Genomic DNA, 22,420 nt, shown 5'->3' with positions numbered 1-22,420 from the left:
GTAAATGGCAAGAGCAAGTGTGCAGCTGGAGTGTGCTTCAAAGCGCCGTCCTGTGTGACTTGCTCCTGTGAGGCTCCCTGGGGTGCAGTCCATGGGGTGCTCAGCAGACTAGCTTCCCTGTCCATGCGACTCCCTTTGCTCAGCACTGGTCCTGTGCCACCCTGTGTGATGACTGAGACTCACGGCCAGGAGCTGGGGGACAGGACCACTGTGTGAGGTTTGTGCCCTGGTGCCTGCCCTAGGGGTGGCTGTCTCTGCAATGTAGTAGTGTGTGGCTTTTCCAGGGTCCGGTTTTCTTGTCATGTTCCTGCTCTCCTGTGGCTGTTACTGCAAAGGCAGTTTATGGATGTGCTTATGCCTGGAGCAAGCAGCGATGTAGTGTGGAGTGACCTCGGCTCCCAGAGGAATGGGCACAGCTGCCCGGGGGGAGCCTTGCCTATATACTTCATTGCTGATCAGATGCCCTGGGTGCCAAAGCTGAAGTATGTTGATATCAACCAGGCTTTTGGCCCACGTAATCAATTGACCTGAGACACAGGTGAGACCTTGAAGTTACCAGAGTAGTTCCTAAGGTTCATGGGGATGGCAACAGGAAGGATGGTGTGAGCTGGCTGTGGTAGTGCATGCTTTTTGGGCATCATAACGTTGTCACTGTGTCGTGATGCCAGGGTTGGGCTGGTGTGAATGCACAGTTCCCGGTGCCTTGGGCTCAAGGTTCTGCTCCATTTGCAAATGCTGCCCATTAGGATTGTGTTCCCAATTGTTTCACGGGTTTGTATGCCACAGCCTGTGCCCAGGATGGTCCCATGGCATAGGGTTGTGCTCACTGGCTGCCCTGCAGGCTGATGCTATGGGTCTGCCTATGTTTTACTGGAAGCAGGTGCCATGTAAAGCTTTAGTTGTGGCAGAGACTGGGGGAGGCATAATTGCCCAGCACTGCTGGATTAGGAAGCCAGGCAGGCAGGCAGCCTTGGCAGCATGCCCCATCTGCGTCTCCTTTGTACTCAGTATCCATGTGAGCATGCCAGGATGTGCCTACACGAGAGATGGTGAGGAGGGGAACACTGTGCCCAGATGCAATCTGATGTATGTACAGGAGACTGGTACGCACGCTGTCCCTGGAGCTGAGTCCAAGCAGATTTTGGGCAGTTACATCACGTTCAGCAATGCTGTAGCATGTTGCCCCTTTTCTGCAGTCTCTGTTTCTTGGGGAAACTGAGCAGCTCCCTTGTACACATTCTCTCCATGGCTGTTACCCTGAGGTAGACAGCTGTGGCCCTTGTCCCGCAGCCCAGGAGAGCTTTGGTTCCTGGGGCATTTCATGCCCTGGGCTTATGACAGCAGCAGCTACATCTTCCCCGGAGAGGCATGCAGATGTAAGGCAGTGCCTTTGTGCCAGCAGGGTCTGGGTCAATTGCTCATTTTCTGGCATGAGCCAATGCTTGCTCCCCAGCTGCCTGCCTTGTGTTCTGCTGCCCCTTGGCAATGCACCCCAGCAGGCAAGGGTCCTCTGTCCCCCAGGGAGGGATGCCAAGGATCCTGCCGCTCATGTCCGCAGCACTGGTGTGCCCAGGTATGTCACTTCTCAAGCGCTCACATGGAAGAGATGCAGCCCCCACCCTGCTCCGAACAGCTGCCTCCAAGCATGTCCAGAGCACCCGCTGCATGCTCCTCCCTGGGGTGTGGGAAAACTGCTCTCTCTGGTGTGGTCTGCAGAGGGTCACTCTGCTCACTCAGAAGGGCTCCTCCGTGTCCAGGAATGGTGCCCGCGCTGCTCTGGGAGTCCCAGAGCTGCAGAGCTGTGTCCTGAACTGTGTACTAGCATGCTGAACAAACTGTGCTATGGTCTCATAGCAGCCTGCTGTGTTAATATGTCCCCCCGCAGCCAAATTGTGCTAGATCTCCCCTCATTTATCTCCCTCCCTGCCCCACTCACTTGCCCTTCCCAGTATTACCATCACTATCTCTGTCCCCAGCCCAAGATCCATTCCCACCTCTGTCCTCATCCTGACCACTGTTCGCATCCCTGTCACCAGCACGGTCTCCAGACCTATCCCACCCCTGTCCATCTCTGTCTCCATCCTGGCAGCTGCCTCCTCACCCACTGGCTGCTCCTACAGAGCACTGCGACTGACTTCCAAGGTTTCTGAGGGAAAGAGATACCTGATTAATCCCAGAGTGAGCTGTAATCACATGGCAATAACTGCACGACTCGTGCTTATCTGAATGTGTAATCACAGCAATGAATAATATTCAGGGTTTAGCACCTCACTAATTAGCACGCTGCCAGGAGGGGAGAGGCTGCTGTCAGCTTTATGCAGCAGGTCCCATCCTTCTCTGGGGCTGGGCTTTGCTGTGGGAAGGGGCAACGACCTTCGTTCTCTCAGGACATGAGCAGAGTTACCAACTGCCCCTGCTTCAGACGCCCCGCACGTGCTGCCAGACAGCACTCATGAAGTTCCTGACCCACCACCCCCAGCGGGGACTCTTGTACCCCACAGCCCACATCATACAGTGACTCCTTTTCTGCTGTGAGGTCGCTGGGTGCCTGTGTTCCAGGCAGAAGCTGTGCACCTCTTGGCCCTGTGCGCACACTGAGGACCTGGTGGCAGGGCACCATTCCCTGAGCCCAGTGTCCCCCACGATGGCTGTGGGATGCCCGTGCAGCATTCACACACCATGCCATGCCAAGCCGTGCTGTGCCAACATGCAAGTGGGCAGCCAGGGGAGATGCTCCTGGTCCCTTGGTTGGCAAAGCTGCTGGCTCACGTGCAGCCCCTTGTCTGCCTGCTGGTCTCTTTCAGCCTGCACCAGCGAGGCAGAGTGCTTTGGTGCAGCACAGAGGGTGACAAACCATGGTTAGCTCGGCCAAAGCCAGTCCCTGCAGAAATACCCTTTGCAACTGTCATTGCCAGGTGGCAGAGATGGTGCCTCCTCAGCCTCACTGCATTCTGTTTCATGGACCCAAAGGGAGCAGGAGGCCCTTCTGCTGTGGCCGAGCATGACAGCAAGGACCTGGAAGTGGAAACCTCTGCCATGATCTGTGCTTGTGCCATCTGAAGTACACCTTCCTAGAGGGAAGAGGCACGGGCTGAGAGTGCTGCCTGTGCAAAGCCCTTGTGGGGTGCAATGACCTGCCTGCACCTGTTAACCTTGCCATCCAAGGGAGCAGAGACCCTCACCAGCACAGCCCATAGACCTCAGCGTTCCGATTGCTCCCACAGACCTGCTGTAAAGGGACGGTGTGGCGGCAGCGGGTCCCAAGCTGCCGCCGCCTCATCTGACCACTTGCAGGCAGCCCTCACAGTACGTCTGTGGTGGCACTGACCCACTCTTTGCTGACCAGCTGCCTCTTCCCTTACCTGGCCCCAGCCACCGCAGCCCTGAGTCTGACATGACACATGCCAGAGACATCAGCCCGCTCCTTGCCAAGCAGAGCAAGACTTAAGGTGAACCAGCAACACGCATACCGGAGTGAACGGTGAAGAGACATGCTGTCCAAACGAGCAGCGTCCGCCACTGCATGTAGGATGTGGTGAGCACTGCCTGTGTGCGTGCACAGCTGGCAGCGAGCACCCTCCGTGTGAGCACTGCCCATGCGTGTGCATGGCCCACGGCAAGCGCTGCCCACAGTGAACGCTGCCTGCAGGAGTGCACAGCCCAGGTGAGACCACCCTGCGCGTGTATGCATGCAGCCCTGCGTGTCCTTGCTCTGCAGACAGGGCATCCCACTCTCCAGCGTCATGCTGGCTGAGGTGGGGCTGCGTGGAAGCCTTTCCACCACCCTCTGCGGTGAGAGCCTGGGGCAGTGGGGGCCTGTGGCTCTAGCACGGGCCAGGGCATAAGGGCAGCGGTGCTGTGCCATGTCCAGGCCCAGAGAGGATGTCCTTGCAGGCAGGCAGGCAGAGAAGCAGCCTCTGGAAATGTGCAGTGTCACCAAATTAAGGTCTTAATTAGCAGGCGTGTTTCCCTTAAGGAGCTGTCGCTTCATTATCATAGAGAATGGTGATTAAGCAGCAGGAAGGGGCAGGAGCTGCCAGCAGAACCCGGGGAGGCAGGCGGCAAGTGCTCGTTCCTGTCACAGGGCAGGGAGTGTGCCCGACACATCCAGGTCTGCCACTGTCCTCCTCTGCCAGCCTCCTGTCTCCCCACACCATCCCAAGCTAGTCCTGTCCCAAACACCTCACTCTACTTAGCTCAGTTGTCTCCCTACAAGCTCCCCCTTCTAAGGGCAGATGATTTCCATTTACAAGCCTGTCCACAGGAGGATCTGCTGGCTTGGTGATGCTGGGCTGGAGACGGCCTATGGTATGGCACGTGGGGGACAGGGTAGCTCCCCAACAGGGACTGTTGGCATGTGGAGGATGGCTCACCCACCCTGCAGTGCTGTCAGGGGATTCATGGTGCTCACACAGCGCCAAGCTGCACAATGGCATCTCACACGGTACCCGGGACAGATGCTGGCCCCTGTGGGAGCTGGTTAACCAGACATCCAGAAAGGCCTGTGCCGCATGCTCCCTGCAGAAATGAATTCTCTTGGGGAGGCCAGACCACTGCAGCGTGTAATGGCCAGGTGCTGCAAGGCTCCCTTCCCCTTCCCCTTCCCCTTCCCCTTCCCCTTCCCCTTCCCCTTCCCCTTCCCCTTCCCCTTCCCAGCTGACACAAGCTCTTCTGGGGACCTGGCAGGACACAGCAGCCTCCAGCCCAGAGCTGCCAGAGCCAGGACGGCCACCTCCAGCGAGGCTCTGCCCAGGACCTGCCTGCAGACACCAGTGGGGCTGCAATCAGATGCCGTCCCCTGAGCCAACACCCTTCGGCGGAGGGTGGCCTGTCAGGTGCAGGAATGGGTACCCCCCACAGGGGTCTGCAGGGGCTTGCAGGGAGGGGACAGAGGTGCAAGTGTCTGGGCCATGGTGCTGCTGCACCCCTCAGCAAGGGGAGAGGGCTTACTGGAGGCAGCAGACCTCCTAGGGTGACCATGACAGAGGGCAAGGTCTCGGGACAAGCCATGAAGGAAAACAGAGGCCAGGGAGGTGTACAGAAACCAACATGCATGCTCACCAAAGCAAGATCACCTTGAGCTAGCCTGACACCTCTCCCTGCAGCCATGGCCACTTTCTAGACTGAGGGGGTGCAGCATGTCTCCCATCTGGATACAGCTCCTGGCCACCCCAGGACAGCTGGGCTGGGTGCAGAGCATGTCAGCCCATCTGGAGCAGGGCTGGGCTGGAGGAGGCTGCTGATAAAATAATAGAATCATAAAATCACAGGATGATTTGGGCTGGAAGGAATCTTAAAGACCATGTAGTTCCACCCCCCCTGCCAGGGGCAGGGACACCTTCCACTAGACCAGGTTGCTCCAAGCCCCATCCAGCCTGGCCTTGAACACTTCCAGGGATGGGGCAGCCTCAGCTTCTCTGGGCAACCTGTGCCAGTGCCTCGCCACGCTCATGGTAAAACATTTCTTCCTAATATTAAACATAAATCTACCCTCTTTCAGTTTGCCCCTTCTCCTGTCATTCCAGCACTTGGTAAAAAGTCTTTCTCCATCTTTCTTACAAGCTCACTTTATATATTGAGAGGCTGCAATAAGGTCTCCCCAGAGCCTTCTCTTCCCCAGGCTGAAGAACCCCAACTCTCTCAGCCTTTCTTCGTAGGAGAGGTGCTCCAGCCCTCCGATTATGTTCATGGCCTCCTCTGGACCTGCTCTAACAGATCCGTGTCTTTCATCTTTCTCATGCTGAGGACCCCAGAGCTGGACACAGTGCTGCAGGTGGGGTCTCATGAGAGCAGAGCAGAGGGAGAGAATCACCTCCTTCAACCTGCTGGCCATTGGCTGTAACTCTTTGGATGTGACCATCCAGGCAAGTCCTGATCCATCTAACAGTCCATTTGTCAAACCCATATCTCTCCAATTTAGTGGCAAGAATGTTGTGAGGGACCATATCAAAGGCCTCACAGAAGTCTAGGTAGGTGACAGTTGTAGTTCTTCACTTGTCCACTGGTGCAGCTACTCCACTGTAGAAGGCCACGAGACCGTTTAGCCATGATTTGCCCTTAGTGAAGCCATGTCGTCTGTCGCTAATCACCTCCCTGTCTTCCATTTGTTTCAACATGTCTTCCAGGAATATCTGCTCCATGATTTTACCTGGCACAGGCGAGGCTGACTGGTTGGTAGTTCCCAGGGTCCTCTATTTTTAACTCTTTTTAAAAATAGATGTTTTTCTCAACAATAGATGTTGAGAAAGGCATGATGTTTCCTTTTTTCCAGTCACTGAGGACTTTGCCTGATTGCCATTACTATCTGAATACGATGCAGAGTCAAGCGCAGATGGTGCTTGGGCTGGCTGGTGCCTGGCTGCAGAAGGTCACTGTGCCTCACTGCCCATACAGGGCACAGTGGCACATACACCCTCAGGATCAGGATGACCAAGAGGGCTTGGAGCCACCCTCAGAAGGACCATGAGCAGGTACCAGGTGCCTGGACTTCATTCAGGCTGAACCCTCCTCAGGCCAGCCTTGCTGGGCTGCAGCAGATTGGGGTGGGTGCTGCCAACTGCAGGCAGTGCAGAGATGGGGCTGTTTCACATGGCCCCAGTCCGTCGGCAGAGAAGCTGGCTGGTATGATCTGGAAGACCAGCATCTGTTTTCCCAGTGGGGACTGCAAGAATTTGGCTTGTTTGTGAATCCTGGGAGTACACAAATTCTATGCCTTGGTGCTGGTGATGCCACCCCGAAGGAGATGCCATTGTTTCTTGTTGTAAGGCTGGTCAGGACTTGCGTTCAGGGTTCTTTGCAAACTGATAGAATACTTTGAAAATATGTCTATATGAAAGGCTCAGAAGGCTGAGCATGTGAAAAGCTGGGCCATGCTCAGTGGGGTGGAATAGTCTTCTACCATGGCAGGTTAACTGTACTTTGTGAAGCACCGGGGAAGCTGAGAGGCTCCACATAAACCAGGCACAAGACAGCTGCATGTTGCCATGCTCAGAGGCCTGCAGCATTTCTGCACTCTAGGTAAGGCGGTCCGCATTCTTGGAAGAAGCACAAAGACTGGCATTCAGCGAAAGAGTCAAAGCGTGAACCTGAAAAGAGGCCAAGGGAGAGTTCAGTATGCCAAGGTGTCTGTAGCACCAAAGCGAACTGCTCTAGAGGAAAACAAAAGCTAGGGTAAAGGTGTGGAGTAAGGGCTGTGGCCAAAGGCTGTATCAGCATCCTAACAGGCATGATCTGGTTAGAGGGAGAGAGATAACTTGGGAGCTGATACAGGGAGCTGTAAGTAAAGCTTTTTATGTCACCTACCTGCCTGATCCTAGGCACAGCACTGTTGATGGTTGCATTCTAGTAAAAGCATTCTTAACTCTTGCAATAATGTTTGTCTTATGTTGAGGGTTATCTGAGGCACATGCCAAGATTCCATGTTCAACAGGTGGGTGCTGAGAGCAGCCCACTGCAACACAGCCAGGTGCCCAAGAAACGAGGTGTTTGCCATGCAGCAGGACGGGCTAGAGAAGGAGCTGGTAACACAGGACACTGGTACAGAAGATGCATTTTCACCAACAAGTGTTAGCCAGAGACTCCTCAGCAGCAGGACTACAATGCTTGTGTCCAAACATCAGCACGGGAGGTTTCCAGAGCAGGATATTGCTGCCGAGAGCTGTGCATAGGCTGTAGCTGGTGGTGTTCTGGAGCCACCTCCCAGCACAGCACAAGTGGTAAGGGCAGGAAATATGGTAAGATACGAGATGCCTTATATGTGATGGTGACGCAGTTGTGCTGCATGACATAGCTCTTGAGAAAGCGCAGGCTGCAGCCAGTGGCCTAGGACTGCCACCTCATCCCCCTCACCATATGCCTGTGCTGCCTGCCCAGGTAGATTACAGCCCAAATCAGGTGGATGCACGGTGGGATACATGCACTCATCAAAGCCTCTGCTGCAGGAAGCAGAGGACCGAGCATGAGGTGCCTCCACGGCATGCTCAGAGGCTGCTGCTGGCAGAGCCCAAGGCTTATCTGTGTCAGCTAGGAAGATCTGACATTTCAGAGTCCCACAGCAGCTGCTCCTACACCATGAGCTCGGGGAAAAGAGACAGCTGCACCTTCTGCTATCACCAAGAGTTGGAAAATACAAGACCTCATCCTGCATTTGTCCATCTTTCAGAGCTGTTCCTGGACCATCAGCTTTGCACCGAACATCCAGGAATGGCTGTGAAGGGGACAGCATGGGATCCAGCATATGGGACATGGCACAGAGAAGGAATCGTGGAAAATATCCAGTTTATTCTATGAGAAGCTATGTAGGACTCAGTGCAGAGGCAGAATGCAGCCCAGAGATGCTGGGTCCAAGCAGACCCCAAATGCAACTATTGCATGTGCACCAGAAGTGCTGGTGGGCGAGTGCAGCTGCTGGGTACTCACCTTGGGAAGGACAATGTCAGGGATAAGTGCTGTAGGTCTTCTGTCAATGTCCAGACTGCTCTGTACCACGGTTGCAGAGGTGGCCCAGCAAGGAGCAGCGGTGGTCAGAGCAGGAGGCAGTGAGGCTGGGAGGGGAGCCAGGTGAGTTCTCAGCAAACTGTCCCTAAACCGACACATCTCACCCTGGCTAGGGACAGTGTCACTGTGTCCAAGGAACAACATAGTCACATGGCCTTAGCCCAGAGCTTCAGGCTCCTTGTGCTGGGCAGGGCTGTGGTGCACCCTGCAGATAAGGACCCTGACCTTGAACTTGGCCCGCCAGTTTGTGGGACTTGGAGCCCAGCAGACACCTGAGGCTTTGCTTGAGGTGGCCAGTGCTGCTGAGAAGCCACACTGCAATGTTTTTGTATCATCACAGGTGGCAGGTGATGCATCATCTCCAGCCAGAGCTCTCAGCAGCATGACTCTAATGAAGCTCTGAGCATTCAGTACAGCAGGAATCACCCTCACCAAGGGCTGCAGAGAACAGTGGTGAACGCGTGGCTGGAGTGCTGTCCAGTGCACAGGCTTGTCGGCCCACTCTGCCCAAGGCATTAGCCTTGCTCTTGCCTGTGCTCAGCTGGAGCCAGTTGCTCCTCTCCTTGGAGGCAGTTCCTAAGCAGAGTGCCTCAGGAGAAGTCGTGTCACTGTATGGTGAGAGAGGCATTTTGCTGGCACACAGAATCATGGAATGGTTGGTTTGGAAGGGACCATTAAAGACCATCTAATCCAACACCCCTGCCATGGGCAGGGGCATCTTCCACTAGACCAGGTTGCTCCAAGCCCTATCCAGCCTGGCATTGAACACTTCCAGGGATGGGGCAGCCACAACTGTGTTTTCACTCTTAACCAATGCCACAGAAGCCTTTTCCAGAGCTGCCCAAGAAGTCCTTGCCCATGTCCTGACTATCCTGGAGACTGGACTTGGGTGGAGGCTGAAGGAGCTGGCGTGGCCAGGCATGATTGCCTTTGTGCTGCCAGGAGTGCTGGGCATGCTGCCGGCCCCGCAGCAACCGCCAGCCTGGCTCTAACCCCAGCTGGCTTCACTCTGGCCCCTCTTCTTTCATGTGCAGATCTCCTTCACTGTGCAGTACACCAAAGCGTGGGAGCAGCCTCTGCTGCCATGTTGTTCACTCCAAAGGGCAACAACAGAGGGGGCTTCAGCCAGCCTCCCACCTCCCCGCCATCCCATGCTGTGCCTTGGACCGGATTAGTGACAGGAAGAGCAAGCATGAAGTAGGGAGGCTCAAAGGAGGAGGGGGAGGTGAGCCGTCCCTCCAATGCTGGGACTGCTGCCCCATTACTTGCTCCTGTCAGGGCCTGCCAGATCTCACAGAAGTCTGGATGTAGGGAAGGCAGTTCCCTGCTCCAGATGCCACGCAGCTCATGCACGGAGTGTGAAATTCAGAGAAAACTCAACAACCGCCTGTCTCTGGTTCCCTGCAGTGAGACCTGTACCTTGGGCATTGCATAGCATCCCCACGTGAAGCCACAGCAGCCATGTGCTCAATGGTGGGCAGGAAGCAGAGGCACCTGGATCCCTTCTGCCACCTCGGAGGTCTGCCTGGCTCTCTGGTCCTCTGGGCTTTCCATGGTCATCATCCGAGTTCTTTCCTCATCACTGTCCAGAGGAGGAGTGCCTGCAGAGTCTTCTTGGCTCATTTGCTGGACTTGGTTTCCCAGCCCTGAACTGTGGGATGCCCTGGCATGCCTGGGAGCAAACCCTGCCAGAGCTGGGCAGCTCTGGCTGCCCTCCGTGTCTGCCCCCTTCCCCTGCCTCCCCCCGGTCTCCTGCATGGTCTTTACTATCCTCCCATCTGCCAGCCTTGAGGGACCAGATGGGCCCTGCCTCCGCCTGGCTCCGCACTCCTGTCTGGGAGACACGGCTTCCTGCTGCTTCCCACTCGCCAGCATTTGCATTGCACTTGTTCTCTGACCTTTGGAGAAAGCAACGCAGGCAGCAAGCTCCATTCTGCACACCGAGACTGAGGCCCCGTGCTCCAAGGCACAGCACTTGTCTGCAGTCCCTGCCCCATGCCAGCACCAGCCGGGGACCCCCCCCAGCCCTGTCAAGCCTGCTGCCTGCTCCCTGGGGCCGGTGTGCACATATCCCCCAGGAGCAGGTGCACCACCACTGACCTGCCTCATTGCAGAGTCCCCTGTTTAGGACTCCCATTTCACCGAGCCAGAGCCTGTTTGTTTGTGTGCTAGTTCAGCCTCCCGGACTGCACACCACAGCTCAGGGATACTTGTGACAGGGTCTCCCACTCAGCCCTCCCTGGGGGCTGCTGGCCAAAAGGAAGAGGTTCTGCCCCACCCCACCCACCGAGGCTCATCCCTGACAGTTTAATTGCTCTCTGTGCTGCACCGCCAGCATCTGCTTGCTTAACCTCCATCAGGACCTGTTCACATGTTGTTTTTCCTAGGAGGGGTTCTTGGGGCTCTAAGTCCAGTACCCACCCCACTCCCCTGTGTCTAGGGTCTGGTCCCATTCCTGTGACCCCAGGACACCTTTCCTTCCTGTGCAGCTGGCACTTGTTCCTGACACCGTGGGGTTATGCAGACATCATCACAGCACCAGCTCTGAACTGCTGGTGTGAACGCTGCAGTACTCAGAAAATGCTGGGAGTCATGGGACTGGGGGAACGTATCAGCTTTATGGGAACAGAGCATTCTTGGTTTTCCAGGCTTGTGATGGAAATCCTGAGGTTTCCCTCTCTGAGCTAAAAAATACCCAAAGAATCACAACTAAACATCACATGACCAAAAACTGGCCAAAGGCACAGGCAGAGCCCGGACACTATTTCTGAGCCTCTGAAGTGGCAGCGCTGACCTGGAAAGTAACAGGAAGATATCCCTTGGTGGCTGTGGCTCCCCTCAGACCAAGGAGGAGGGATTTGTAGGAGCTGTGGCCAGCACAGGCCCCAGGGGATGCTGGAAAGCTGTCCCATGGATAGGGAGAAGAGTCTTGTGAGGTCCTGCAGCCTCCCATGGGTCTCCCGAGCTGGTTGTGACTCACACTGCCCAAAGATGGGACAATTGTCAGGCAGGGACAAAGTTGCTGCCTGGGATGAGGCAGCAGCTTGTTCCTGGAGGGGGACATGGCATTGAGCAGAGAGAGCACGTGGGGCCCCGCAGCTGCTGGGCATGGATGCCTGTGCGGCTCAGGGCTCAGTCAGTCCATCGGAGGCACGCCTGACCTCCTTCCAGCCGAGCCCACTCAGACACGCATCCCTGCGCTGCACTGCGGCTGCACGCTGCTGCTGCGCGCATGGAGGCTGCCGAGCGGAGCGGGGGCCAGGGGCATGCCGGGCTGGGTAGGCGTGGGGGGGTCGCAGGGGCACCTCAGGGAGGGCAGTGGGTGTCCCCACTGGGTGCGCAGATGCAGCTGGGCACGGCAGGGTCCCTCTTCCCTGCCGCAGCCATGCCAAGGGTGCTGCGGTGGGGTGACACAGTGCCGTGACCTGGGCCTGCGCTTGCTGGCTCGGCCCTTTGCCCTGCCTCGGCTGGCGGGGGCTACCGGTGTGCCCCAGTGAGTGCCCCGCGCCAGGGCGCCGGCTGCCTGCCCGCCCGCCCGTCCATCCGGCACTGCTGCGGGCAGCGCTGCTGGCGCCCGGCTCTCGGCCTTGCGGCTGGGTTTCCTCCCAGCCCGCGGTGCTCCCACAGGAAGGGAGAATCTCTGCTCCGGCAAGGTGTTTCCTGGCTCCCCAGATAGGATGCAGAGGCACATCCTGACCCCCCGCGGATGCGTGCAGCCCCCAGAGCTCTGCACCCCACAGACCCACTGCAATGCACAGCCTGCCGCAGCCCCCCCATGCGTGCTCATGCAGCCACCTGTGCGCGCATGGGACCCCACGGCCAGACCCTGACCTGGGGCGTCGTGTGCCTTGGGCTGCAGCCTGAGCCCAGCCGTGGCAGGACGTGGGGCGCAGCGGGGCGGCGGCCCGGGGGGGGCAGGGGTGTCCCCTTCCTGGCAGGAAAAGGGCCGAGCTGGCGGCCACGGGTTTCCTGTAGGTTCCAGCTCCGCGGGCGCCAGGAGCCAGAGCAGCCTGTGCAGGAGCACACGGGCCTGCACCAGGTAACGGCACCGAGGCTGGGCCATGAGGGCCCGGCCGCCCCATGCAGTATGGGGCTGGGGCTGCCCTGCTCCCCGCGGCTGGGGCAGCCCGGGAGGGGGCAGCCCGGTACCTCCAGCAGGGCTGGGGCCAGCGGGGCTGTGGGCTCGGTGGGGCCAGACTGGCCACACGGACCCGGGCCGTGGGTCTCGGCTGGGCCGCGGGGCCAGGAACCGGCGCTGTGCCGGGACCCCAAGGCGAGGAGCCCCGTCCTGCCCTCGGGGCGTCCCGCTGGCAGGGCCCGCCCGCCCGGGGTGCGCTGGGGCCACGGCTGCCCCCGCCCGCCGGCTCTCCCCGGGGCTGCCGGGGCAGGGGGGACGCAGAGCCGGCGCCGAGCGCGACCCCGCGGGCCGGGGCGGGCGGGAGGTGCTGGAGGGCACCGGGGAGCGCGGGGGGCGGAGGTGCCGGGGGGGGGACAGAGGCTCTGGGGGGGGCGGAGGGGCCGCGGGGGCGGCGGAGACCCCCGGGGGCGGCGGCCGGCGGCGGGGCCGGAGCAGCCGCCTCTGAAGTTTCCCTCCGCCCGCCCCTTCCCGCGCGCACCGGCTCCCCCGTTGCCATGACAACTCCTTAAACTAACACCCGCTGCCGGCGGCGGGGGCCGAGTTCGCGGAGGATCCGCCGCGCGCGCCGCTCCCCGCCCCGGCCCCGCCGCCCCCGCCGCCCCGCGCCTCTCCCGCTGCCGGCGGCCGCCGCTGCCCCCGGCCGCGCCGCGGCTATGGTGGCTCGGGCCCCACCGCCCGCCGCCCCCCAGGTAACGAGCGGCCCCGGGGCCGGGCCGGCGGGGCCGGGGCGGGGAGCGCGGTGCGGGGTCAGCCCTGCGCGGGGAAGCGAGCGGCTGCGCTGCCCCGGGCGCCCGTGGAGGGTCCCGCTCCGCCTCCCGGTCCCGGTCCCGCTCCGGGTCGGGGTCCGGGCGCGCAGGTGCGCGTTCGGGCGGAGGGACGGCGGCTCGGTGGGGCAGGGGCGGGAGGGTTCTGCCCGCCGGCGGGGCGGCCCCGAGGCTGGTGCCACGGCCGGGGAAGGCGGCGGCGCCGGGGGGGGGCGCGCTGCCGTGCGGGGGTGCCCGGAGGGTGGGGTGCGGGGGGAGCGGAGGCGGGGGTGCGGGGCCGTGCAGCCGGGCGCGGGCCGTGGCTTGCAGGGGGGCGTGTGTGCCGGGCATGGGGCTGGGGGTGCGGTGCCTCGTGCTGGGGAGCCGGGGCCGGGGCCTGCGGGGGGCGCCCACCCCGGGAGCCGGGGGCTGTGGCTGGCGGTTTGTGCGTTTTGGGGAGCGGAGCTGCGGCTCCCTTTGGGGTGTACAGGGTGGGTGGCCGTGGCCGTGGCTTGCGGGGGGGTGGCTTGGGGGACAGGGCCCGTGGCTTGCGGGGGGGTGGCTTGGGGGACAGGGGCTGTGGCTTGTGGGGCGATGCCGGCACGTCGGGGCAGGAGCTGCGGCCGGACCTGGGGAGTCGGGGGCTGCGATGTGCTTTGGGGCGTGTGGGCTGAAGCAGGGGCTGCAGCTGCCGTGGGAGTCTATTTTGGGGGGTCAGGGCTGAGACATGCAATGAGCTGAATGTGCTTGGGGGTAGACGCTGTGGTTTGCAGCAACACGTACGTGCTGGGAAGTCAGGGCTGGGGTTTGTGCTTGGGGGTGCGTGCTGGGGAGCAGGAGCCCCGCTTTTTGGTAGCATGCAGGCAGGCAGAGCGTGCAGCAGAGGATGGGGACCATGGCACCTATGGTGTGGTCCAGAAACATTTAGTCAGGTAGCACGGGGGCTTCTGGTGAAAGCAGGGCATTGCTTTTGTAAGTTCGTGACGTTGATTTTGTAACTTACCTGTTTGTAGTTCTTGTGTACCTGTGCATAATTGGGTGTATCTACTCTCAGGGTTTTGCACATACCTATGCATGATGCTCAGTGCACCTTTCTTCTGTGCGCTCCGTTGCCTGTCTGTAAGCACAATTTGTGTAGTAGGTCGGCTCCACCCTACCCTGTCATGGATAACAAGCCGTTCTCTGGCCTTGGGGTGTGCTGGACAGTCCTGGGATGGGGTTTGTGTGGTTGTGTTCTTGTGTCTGGGCCTCAGCTTGCAATTTTGCCTGTCCCTGATGTCTTGGGGAACTGCTGGAAAAGTGAGTCTGCTACGCTCCTGCTCTTCCAAAACTGGGTCAAGGAAGCAGGAAACTCCAGAGCTGGATGTGACTGCACAGGTACTGTTACCCATGAGCGCCTGTGGATGCTTGTGTAAATCAGGATGCTAGCACGGAGGGAGTGACGGATTTAAGCAAATGGGATTTACACAGGAACCATACCAGCTGTTTCTTGCCTTGGTATCTGTGGACAGGGATCCTCAAAGCGTTCAGTGATGTAAGGGTTACATCTGTCAGGCATCTGTGAGAAATGTAGTCAAACATGAGGCTAGCTTTGCAGCTGTACCTATAGCAAGGTACGGTGGGAAAATATCTTGCCAAGTTAGCATCCAAGGTGGTCTTTTAGCTGTTTGGTGCTTCTGCCAGAGTCTCGGGTCGTAAGGAGCAGAGCTGAGGACTCGGGCACTGATCTTCTCTTGGTTAGGTCTCCTGGAGGGTGCCTTTGCCCAGGATGTGCAATTGCTCTTGGTCAGTGTCTGCTGGGTGCTTGCTGCGGCCCTCGCAGATGTGGATGTTGCAGGAGAGCCCATGCTCTGAGAGTGGGAGTGGAAGCTGGAGGCCCTGGGACTGCAGTGCATGGTGTGTGCATTGCTTGCGTGCAGGCAGTGAGGCTTGAGGCTCGACATGCCTGGGAACAGTGTGAGGGCAGGGATGGCTCCCACCTGGGGCCTGGTCAGGTCTTCCCCTCCCCCCCCCCAACTTTATAAACTTCAGTAAAAACTTCCATTGTCACTCTGTCTTAATAGTGACATGTGGGTAATGGAGACAACACATCATAAGTTTCCATAATTTCTTTTTATGCTAGCACTTAAATGCATTACAAAGTTCTTGCACTTTTTGCACCTGCACAGTAGCCCTCTGTGTGGAGATCTTGCTGATGATGCCAAACTTTTAAGGTATGTGGCATAAGGGGCTGAGCGCAAAAAAGGGCACAAAGGAGAATATTACACGGTCGTTTTTTTGGATAATAACCGGGGTGGGGGTGGGGTGTTGGTGTTGTTATACAGCGTGTAACACCTAAATATTCATGTAATGCCTAAGTATTCTTAATATTGTTAGTATTATGATATGAATAATGCATATCTGTACTGTTTGTGGTTTGTATGGCATTGTCTTAAACCAGTGTTGTGTTCTGGAGGTGCACACAAACAGACACACAAGCAGCCCACTACAGAATATTCTGTTGAGATTTCCATCAGCTAAAAATTCTTACTGCTGCCTCCGCACAGGAGTGCTAAGTGCATACGCAAATGGTGAGACATATTATATGCAAGTGGTGAGGAGCAGAGTACGGGGCTATGGGGCGCATGTGGGGAGCAAGGGTGACAGGCTGGGCTCCCCTCCCCGTCTTGCAGAGCATGGCAAAGTGCTTGGGGAGCTGGGGCATCCCGATGGGGTGAGGCTCCTCGATGGAGGCACCGCAGGAACCCAGGGGTGATGGCAAGCTGGTCCTGCCCTGGAGCATGGCACCCAGCGCGTGGCTGCAGTGGGGCTTTGCAGAGCTGGACCAGAGGCTGGCAATGGTGTTTGGGGTAGAGCTGAGCTCTCCTGTGAGAGCTGGGGCAAGAGCGTGCATGTGGTGGGGCTGTGGGAGAGGAGCTGCTCCCGGCAGGGGCCTTTGGGACCGAGGAGTATTCCAGGGACAGGCCACAGCTGGGAGGTCACTTTGGGAGGGCCAGCGTGCCTGGCATCGTTCCTGGCTCCTGCCCCACTCTCCCTTTGTGCAGGAGATGAGGAGGAGCTGCAAGGAATGCTGGAGAAGCTGAGGTGAGCAGAGCTGCGGTTCAGGGAAAGGGCCCCCTAGCCTGGGAGGTGGGATCTGGTGGTCCAGCTCTGCCCTTGGCACCAGGGACACATGGAGCAGGATCTGTGGGGTGCAGCAGGGGCTCGGAAGCCCTGTGGGGCTGGCAGTGCCGTGGGGCAAGAATCCCTTCTGCTATGGCAGACCTGGAGCAGGGGGAGGCCGTGCAGCTAAAACGAGTACAAAGAGTAAATTGCCTTCCCACTCCTAAATGCAGCTGAGCTGCTGTAGCTGTGACAACAGGCAAGAGCTCTGGTTCGTGAGTGTCTTGGCTCCTGTTGGCAGCGTGGGAAGGGGAGGCAGCACTGGCTTTGTGGAAGTCCCTCAAGGATCAGCCCAAACTTTCAGGGAATGGCGTGCCTGTGCCACTACCGGTGGTCAGGCCGCCCATCTCGGTATGGGGAGTAGAACAAATGGGGACTTTCGTAACCGGAGAAGCAGGTCGATCAGGAGACTCTTCTATCATTAAATATTGAAAGATCTTCTCCGGCGGCAGCGTGTTCTCCCCTCTCTGGCAGCAGCTCTGTGAGTTTGCGATTCTGGATGTTGCATGGATTCTACTGCGCCTGCACGGGTGGCGTTGGGTGGGAGCGGGGCTGTGCAGAGCCTGGTGCAGGGGGGCTATCGGTGCCAGCTTCTCACCGCAGTGAGCTCCTCCCCAAGTGGAACCAAGCCCCCAGGACATGTGCGGGATGTGTGCCACACAAACAGCCTCCTAACAGCCTCCACTTGCCACAAGCCCTCCCTGGCGGGGCCCAGCGGCTGTGCTCCAGCCCAGCCCCTGGTTTGAGGGGCTGCTCATCTGGAAGGAGCTAGTTCTTTGGGTTGCTCTTTCATGCCAAAGTGGATGACTTTGCAAGCTCTAGAACAACAGAGAGACCTCAGTGGGCAGGGGTGGGTTTGGTGGTTGGCTGGGCCTTTTTTGCACTGAGAAACCTGAGGCTGTAATCTGGTTCAGGGCTGTGCTTCTCCCCAGGACAGAACCGATGGGTCCTGGGCTGTGTCCCACCTCCCTGCAGCCGCTCCCCACCTTGAGGACTGCGGGGCTCCCTCCCCCCGGAGTGGCTGGCATTCCTGGCTTCTTTAAGAGGTGGTTTGGACTTCCAGGCCTGGATTCTTCTGCTTTTTATAGACATCCTCAGGGGAGTGAAAAGAATGGCAGGAAATGCAGTGGCCCCGTAAGTGCTCAGCCCTGGACGCTATTGTTCAGCACTGGCGGAAGCTGGCCACAGGCAGGGCTGCCTGGGGGACCTTCCCCTGCCTGGAGAAGGCTTAGCAGAGGCTCAGCTATGTCCTTACAGCGTGATGTAATGTTTCCTGGCCTTGGTGGAAAAGAACTACAGCTCCCAGCGTGCGTGGGGATACAGGACATCACGTGCTGGGGCTTGGGGATTGCAGCCTGTACCCCTTCCTTGATGTCTCCTGCTCCTCTGCAGGGTCACAGGTCCCTGGAGCTGTGACAGGAGCCTGCTGGGACGCTGATGGCCATACTCGAGCTCCCCTGACTGCTTGCTCGCCTCCAGCCTGGGTCCCACAGGCCCATGAGGGCCATGTGGAGCAGCTGTGCCTGACGGGGCTGTGCCAGGCAGTGCCAGGCTACAGTGGCAACTTGCCTGCGGCGTGGCCAGGCCAGTGGCTGAGCTTGGTCTCGCACAGAGTTGTGCAGTGGTGTCTGCCTGTGGCACCATGGCCCTTGGCCTGGGTTTGTGGCTGCTCTGTTGCTGGAGAAGCTTTGCATTTCTTGTCTGGAGCAATTGGAATAGATCCCTTGATGATGCTTGTGAGAGGGACCAAGTGGCATTGTCCCTTTGTGGGGTCAGGGCCATGGGACATCTCAGGAGGCAGAAAGAGTCACATCCCCTGTGTATGAACCCTGATCACAGGCATCTGTGTGTGTGTCCCATCTGCCATTCATAACCCCATGGCCGTGTCTCTGTGCAGAGAGGCATTCCAACAGCCCTCCTGAGAGAGGAGTCTCCAGATGCTTCCCAGCTCCCAGTTCTGTCTTGGGGACAGTTTTACCTCCACTGAGTTGTCATTTCTGATTATGTCATGTTGTTAGGCTGCTGGGGACCAGCTGCTGTGGTTACTGTGAGTCTGCAGTCCTTGCCTCTTATCCTGGAAAGGGAAGAAGCTGAATGAAAAGCAGGGAATCTGGACATTTGAGATAAAAGAATCAGACTTGGACAAACGAAAGGCAGAATTGCCATTCACGAGCAAGAGGAATAGCAGCCTTCCTGGAGATCTCCCTGCTAGTCTGAACAAGGCCCCTCTGGCTCCACAGACATCAGGATCCTCAGGGACTGTGAAGGCTAGGATCCTGGCAGTGTGCAAGCTGCAGTCTAAATACATCGCAGATCATCTGCATAATTTATTCTTCTGTGAAGAGTTTAATTTATCAGGTCCAATAATAAACTCATAAATCTCCTTTGCCTGTTATCAGGGTTGGGAGAAGATGCTCATATTACAAGCATCTAATTTATCTCCTGAGCTGCTGCTTGTGCAGATCAGTGCCTTTGACATTACTGGATGTATATTCCCATGGTCGATGTTCCACTGGGCTCGCATCACCTGAGGATGGAAAAGATGGTGCTCGAGAGGCCCAGCTCAGGAGAAGCCCAGGAGGTGCTGGCCCAAATCTGCTCTGGAGGTCAGGGTGGGATGGACACGGTGCAAATGAGAGCCAGGAGGAAGAGCCATCCTGCTGGAGACTGAGCAGGGCCAGTGCTGGGAGCCACTCTGCAGGTCGGAGCCACTCTGCAGGTCAGAGCCACCCTTTGGGACCATCTCACTGCCCTGGCCCGCTGCTGGCACTGCCCCAGGGTGTTGGGGACCGGCTGCCTGTGCCAAGGGGTGATCCTGCTGGCTGTCAGCAGGCGTCAGTGGAGCCTGTGGCAGGGGGCTGCGCAGCACCCCCCCAGATTGCTACCGCTGGTAACTTTGGTTGCTATCCTTACCCACAGAAACCTCTAGATCTGGCTGGGGACTTGCACCATTCTGGGCCTCAAGGGTTTCCTGTGGCGGTGAGCTGTACCATCTAGTTATGGATGATGTGAAGAAGTATTTCCTTTTCTTCGTGTGAGATCCCACGACATTATTTGCTGCCCTCATGTTGTGAGATGAAAAGAACAGAAGCGTCGTCTCCTTTCTGCAGACTGTTCAGGATGTTACAGCCTTTTATCTGTGTCCCTTCTTATTTGCTTCCTTCTAAGGAAGCAATCTCCACTTTTTCCTTTCTCTTCTTATGACAGTTTTTCTTGCTCCTTGATCATCCTTGCCTCCTGTTTCTGAGTCCCCTTGGTTTTGCATTTTCCCGGGGAGCCCTGGTACCCAGTCCTGCACCCGTTCAATGCATGGGGCTCTGCCCAGGATGACAGCTGTGCAGGCACTTATTCCGCACGTGCTCCGTCGCCTGTTTTGCTCCTGGTGCTGCCTGCGCTGCCTCAGCCCGTACCCGGTGGGACAGTGGTAAGGTGCTTGGGTGCATTGAGACAAGATGCCCTCAGGGACTTGCAGCTCGGCTTCCTGGGGTTGTGCCACGGCTGTGCCAGCAGCCGTCACAACCTGGGGCCTTGGTGTGTATCTGGGGAAGGCTCCCATGCTCCGGATGACTGCTGCGTGTGTGTGGTTTGGTTAGCTGTCCATCTGATGCCCATGCGGGGACCCAGAGGGTGTGGAGCCAGGCCACTAGGCATGATGGGGTGTTTGGATTATGCCGCCTTTGGTGACATGTAGCTGTAGCCATGCTGTATAGCTCCAGCCCAAACTTACCACGTCCCTGGGCTGAGGCTGCCTGGAGGTGGTGGGGTGAACTGGGAGCATGAGCTGCCAGAGACACCTTTGGTGGACAGGTAGTTCCCACTCCACGGCACCACACAACCCACCCCTCTTATCCGAGTCTCCTAATTGCAGCAAACAAGTCTCCTGGCACCACTCACAGTGGTGAGGTCGGAGGGCTGGGGATGGTCTCTGTCCTTGCCTGGCTTTGGACCACACTTTGCGCTGCAGTGAGGGGTTTTGGATGGTGCAAGGGTGGGAGGGAGGCTGTGTAGGTGTCCCAGCCTGTGCCACCCTGTGCCCAGGGGTGTTATTCCTCAGCCCTAAGCCCTGCAAAGCTGTGCTCATCGAGGTTTGCAGTCCCTGCAGGCACAGCAGTCACCTGCCCCACTGCCTGCCCTGCTCAGTCTTGGCATTCCCAGCGCTAAGGGACAGGAGAGAGACTCAGTTCAGTACAGTCACTAACTGTCCAAGCAGGATGCACACATGCCTATTTTGTTTAGCTCCTACATAAACTGATGTGGTAGGTTTCCTCTGTTTTCATGGCGCAGGTGTCCTGTGAGCTTTTCTCAGGAGAGGAGTCAATGGGGCACTGGCAGCTGTGTCCGGAGCATCGTGCTACAGCCCCGCTGGGACCTCAACAGCGTCATTTTACAGAGGCACACAATAGCTGCTAAGTTTTCCAGGTGCATCGTAGTGTCTGTGACCCGTCTGCCGTTTGGAGGCTGCAGTATATCTCATAAAATGTTTAAAGCCTGGTGGTACCCCAGCGTCCCACATGGCACATCGCGAGCTCTCTGCAAAAATGGGATCCTTGCCGTGGCCCCTTCCCCCCACAGCACCTTGCACTTGCTGACACCAGCTGCAGCACAACAGGCGTGCTCCAAGAAATCCCAAGTCATACATTTTTAATTTTCTACAACAGAGCAGCCATTTCAGCCACTCACCCAGAAAGGATCTTTAATGAGAAGCGAAGGGAGAGAGCATGCACATTTCCAGCACATAAAAGAGCAGAGGCATTATGGATATACTTTTCTCCTGGCTGCCCATAGCTGTTCCTGAATTTAGCCTGGGGCACTTGCTGTGTGTCTTCTGGAGGTGGGCTTGGCTCCTGGTCCCCTGTTGCTCGTCCAGAACAAGAGGGACGACCCTGTGAAGGAACTGACTCTCAGCATTGCCAGCATTTCAGCTCTCTGCTCTCAGGCTGTGTCCCACCCAGGACTCTGCCTGGGAGTGGATGAGCCAGGGTGGGAGAGGTGCTCAAGGACCCTTGCCAACACAGGGCAGCTGTGTCCACCGCCTCTGGCACTCGAGCCCCGGCTGTTCCTTCGGGAAGCTGCGTTATGCTCGCACATGGTTTTGCTGAGCTGTGTCACAGGCCCCCCGAAGGTGGGGGGCTGCCAGTTCTCCAGCCCTCCTGGGCAACGGGCAGAGCCCCTGTGGTCCTCCTTAGGAGGGGCAGCAGATGTGCCTGGCCACAGGGTGAAGATGGGCTCGCACGGGCAGGAGGGCTCAGGATGCATGCTTCTGCTTGCGGAGGGAGGCCAGGGATGCTTTGCTGCGGCAGGGCGGCAGGTGTGGGTGCAAGCCGTAGGTGACCTTGCCTCTCCCCGAGGTGTCCTGTAGAAGGTTTGCTCTGGGAATGCTCTTGTTCCCAGTCCTGTGGGTTCCACATCTCCCTGCTGTCTTGAGGCTGAACCTGCTGCCTACATGGGTGCAGCGTGCCTGGGGGCCGTGCATGCAGTGCACTGCAATGATGCTGTCCTTGCTCTCTGTTCTTCACAGGTTGATGAAGAGGGAGTGCTGTGACCCTGTGCCCGTGACAGTCATTTCAGGTAAGTGCTGTTCTGTCCCTCCCTGACTGCCTTCAGAAACCCTGGGCATCCTGACGGGAGGTGGTGGTGGTGAGGGCCCTGCAGCCTTGTCCCAGGAGGGGATAGCCTGGCTGGGGCGGCGGGGACAGAGACCTGGCTGTGGGGCTCAGGGGTGGCTGCACGGATTGCTGAGGGCAGAAAGAGGACTTGTGAGGGCTGGCAAAGGATGGCAGAGCTCAGGCTGGAGGGGACAGGATGCGTTCAGGCAGGCTGCAAGCGATGCAAAAGCAGTTATGAGTCAGGGGTAGGTCATTACTACATGACATGCTTTGTG

The 22,420-nt window shown here is 58.1% G+C and overlaps 1 protein-coding gene across 9 annotated transcripts in view; it reads left to right on the top strand.

The window, feature by feature from the left end:
* The first annotated feature begins 12,482 nt into the window (after nt 1-12,482).
* The window catches only part of SHANK3 (SH3 and multiple ankyrin repeat domains 3), a 369,257-nt gene continuing 359,319 nt past the window's right edge, over nt 12,483-22,420 (top strand). For 8 of the 9 annotated variants that reach the window (XR_008732337.1, XM_055710964.1, XM_055710961.1 and 5 more), the window contains exons 1-2: nt 12,483-12,535; nt 22,058-22,107. The gene's annotated coding sequence lies outside the window, so the exon portion shown is untranslated. Of the gene's footprint in view, nt 12,536-13,257; nt 13,324-22,057; nt 22,108-22,420 lie in introns of those variants that run through there. The other variant, XM_055710962.1, reaches the window with a different exon arrangement.

This window comes from Falco cherrug, chromosome 5, assembly GCF_023634085.1.
Source record: "Falco cherrug isolate bFalChe1 chromosome 5, bFalChe1.pri, whole genome shotgun sequence".
In the NCBI taxonomy this organism is placed as follows: Eukaryota; Metazoa; Chordata; class Aves; order Falconiformes; family Falconidae; genus Falco; species Falco cherrug.
The sequence above is the reverse complement of the archived record's forward strand: the minus strand, read 5'-3'. Positions and strand labels throughout refer to the sequence as shown.